Genomic DNA, 3,648 nt, shown 5'->3' with positions numbered 1-3,648 from the left:
CTTCTAATTCGTCCACGAGAGTTTGGCTAGCCATATTTATGAAGATGAGGGTTTTAAACAGATATACAAGATTAAAAGAGAAGAGAAATGACAAAGAGGTGCATTTACTACAGGTTGGAGGGAACTTGGAGCAAGGAGGATGTGATCTATTTTAGATGTCTTATTTACCCTCTGTAACTTGGTCCCCCAAACTGTTCTCCATACTTCATCTCACAATTAAATATAACATCATCTGCTTACAATATAATATGACATTGGTAAGCTAGAGGCGTCTAAGATCAAATACTTTTGATTATAAACATAATCTCAACAAAACAGGAAATTTTTTTTTAATAAAGTTTATTTATTTTGAGAGAGAGAGTGAGAGAAAGAGAGAGAGAGAAAGGGAGGAGCAGAGATAGAGGGAAAGAGGATCCCAAGCAGGCTCTACACCATCAGAACAGAACTTGATGAGGGACGCCATCCCACAAACTGTGAGATCATGACCTGAGCTGAAACCAAGAGTCAGATGCTTCACTTACTAAGCCACCCAGGCAGCCACCCCAGAAATTCTTCTTTAAGTTTATCTATTTATTTTGAGAGAGAAAGTGTGAGTTGGGGAGGGGCAGAGAAAGAGGGAGAGAGTCCTAAGCAGGCTCCACATTGTCAGCATGGAACCTGAAGTGGGGCTCGAACCCATGAACTGTGAGACCATGACCTAAGCCAAAGTTGGATTCTTAACTGACTGAGCCAGGCAGGCACCCCCAAAATAGGAAATTCTGAAATGAGAATAGAGATTGGGTTTGATATGACAAATTTTTATAATTGTTAGATTTCTGCTCATGTTAGTACAATACAATGTAGTTTCAAAATTCATTTCTTGAATAACCAGTCATTCTTGTGTCAGATCCTTGTTTGAGGAAGACCACTATTATCCGATTTTTAAAATTTTATTATTTTTTTTAATCTACATCCAAATTAGTTAGTATATAGTGCAATGATGATTTCAGGAGTATATTCCTTAATGACCCTTACCCATTTAGCCCATCTCCCCTCCTACAACCCTGCCAGTAACCCTCTGTTTGTTCTCCATATTTAAGAGTCTCATGTTTTGTCCCCCTCCCTGTTTTTATATTATTTTTGTTTCCCTTCCCTTATGTTCATCTATTTTGTCTCTTAACGTCCTCATATGAGTGAAGTCCTAGGATAATTGTCTTTCTCTGACTGACTAATTTCACTTAGCAGAATACCTTCTAGTTTCATCCATGTAGTTGCAAATGGCAAGATTTCATTCTTTTTGATGGCCAAGTAATACTTCATTGTGTGTGTATATATATATATATATATATATATATATATATATACCACATCCTCTTTATCCATTCATCTGTTGATAGATATTTGGGCTCTTTCTATACTTTGGCTATTGTCGATAGTCTGCTATAGACATTGGGGTGCATGTGCCCCTTTGAAACAGCATACCTATATCCTTTGGATAAACCTAGTAGTGCCATTGCTGGGTCATAGGGTAGCTCTATTTTTAATTTTTTGAGGAACCTCCACACTGTTTTCCAGTGTGGCTGCACCAGCTTGCATTCCCACCAACAATGCAAAAGAAATCCTCTTTCTCCGCATCCTCTCCAACATCTGTTGTTGCCTGAGTTGTTAATGTTGGCCATTCTGACAGGTGTAAGGTGCTATCTCATTATGGTTTTGATTTGTGTTTCCCTGATGGTGAGTGATGGTGAGCATTTTTTCATGTGTCGGCTGGCCATCTGGATGTCTTCTTTGGAGAAGTATCTAGTCATGTCTTTTGCCCATTTCTTCACTGGATTATTTGTCTTTTGGGTGTTGAGTTTGATCAGTTCTTTATAGATTTTGGACACTAACCCTGTATCTGATATGTCATTTGCAAATATCTTCTCCCATTCTGTCGGTTGCCTTTTAGTTTTGCTGATTGTTCCCTTTGCTGTGCAGAAGCTTTTTATTTTGATGAGGTCCTAGTCGTTCATTTTTGCTTTTGTTTTTCTTGCCTCTGGAGATGTGTTGAGTAAGAAGTTGCTGAGAGCAAGATCAAAGAGGTTTTTGCCTGCTTTTGCCTCGAGGATTTTGATGACTTCCTGTCTTACATTGAGGTCTTTCATCCACTTTGAGTTTCTTTTTGTGTATGGTGTAAGAAAGTGGTCCAGGTTCATTCTTCTGCATATCGCTGTCCAGTTTTCCCAGCAGCACTTGCTGAAGAAACTGTCTTTATTCCATTGTATATTCTTTCCTGCTTTTTCAAAGATGGCCATACGTTTGTGTGTCCATTTCTGAGTCTTCTATTCTGTTCCATTGATCTGAGTGTCTGTTCTTGTGCCATATTATCCAAATTGTCAACCCAGATATTCACCAAAGGAAATATTCTTTATGATAAGCTTAAACCTGCCCAGAAAAGAAAATTACTCTCTGAAACACTTCACAATATTTTTGTATATCAAATATATTTAAACTTTTTAGTATAACATTTTTATTAATGCCTTGTGACTAGTGAAAGGTCCAGAGGTGACAAGTTTGCTTAGTAAGTGACGTTTTCTGTTTTGCTGTCACTGTAGAGAAGTCTAACCGTTCACCAAAACCTTGTCTTTTTATTCACACTATGAAGTTGTAGCTGGAAGGGAGTCGCCAAATCAATGATTACATTTGCTACTTCCACACCACCCCCTCATTACTATGCGTGGTGATTATATTGGTCGTTGTATTGGTACCAGTCATCAGTCAATTGAATGAAAGGAAAGGTGGCCTGTGCCACTTTGGGACCAAGGCTTTTCAGAAGCGGGTATGCCTTCCTCACGGTCTGACACCTTCTGCTTGATGGCTGTTGATGACAGGCCCTATGGGATGCTAGAACAGCAGAATGAAAGGTGTCTAGGGCCAAAATGGAAGCATGGATGAAAACAGGTCCCTTACCCCAAACGGCTTGCCCAAGAATGAAATACGAATGAGATACGAACTTTCATTAAGTTGAGCCCCTACATCTTTAGATCTATTTTTACAGCAGTTAGCTTATCCTAACCAACAGGGCTTTTTTTTTTTTTTTTTTAAGTCTTTTCATTGTTTTTTGTTTTTGTTTGTTTGTTTGTTTGTTTGTTTGTTTTTGACTTTTATTCCCCGCTCAAATGGTTTCCCTTCCCTCTTGTTCGAGGGGAGAAAGACCATCAACAGCAAAGGGCAGCTGCAGAAGCAATACCCAGAACGAGCTTTGTATTCTAGAAAGGACCCTGCACTTCCTGTTTGTAGTTTCCAGTCCTGCACATGTACCAAGAAACTTCTTTAGTAACAAGCTATAGACCTGATCCCTGAAGGTAGTCTTTTATTTTATTTTTTTGACATTTTTTTTGTAGAGAATGTTAAATGATCAATCAGTGTCTTCTAGATTGCAATCTCCATAACAGCAAGATTGGTGTTACTTGTCAATTGCTAAGAAGTCATAGTGCCTATCCGTTTGCAAGCACTTAATAAGTGTTTAATTAATCAAAGAAACAAATACCTTAGACTAAAAAAAAAATGGTGTTCATTTTTTTGTGTGTGACCCAGAAACAAACATATGTCTCTTACATCCTTAGCAAGCATCTAGTGTTTGTACTTCAACCCAGCTAGAAGGTTTCTCCCAGTGGTTTCTGGACAGAA

The 3,648-nt window shown here is 38.4% G+C and overlaps 1 pseudogene; it reads right to left on the bottom strand.

Moving 5' to 3' along the window:
• Positions 1 to 3,128: 3,128 nt before the first annotated feature.
• Positions 3,129 to 3,331, bottom strand: LOC123576340 (annotated as a pseudogene).
• Positions 3,332 to 3,648: the final 317 nt, after the last annotated feature.

Source organism: Leopardus geoffroyi, chromosome C2, assembly GCF_018350155.1.
Source record: "Leopardus geoffroyi isolate Oge1 chromosome C2, O.geoffroyi_Oge1_pat1.0, whole genome shotgun sequence".
Lineage (NCBI taxonomy): Eukaryota > Metazoa > Chordata > Mammalia > Carnivora > Felidae > Leopardus > Leopardus geoffroyi.
This window is presented reverse-complemented; position numbering and strand designations above follow the sequence as displayed.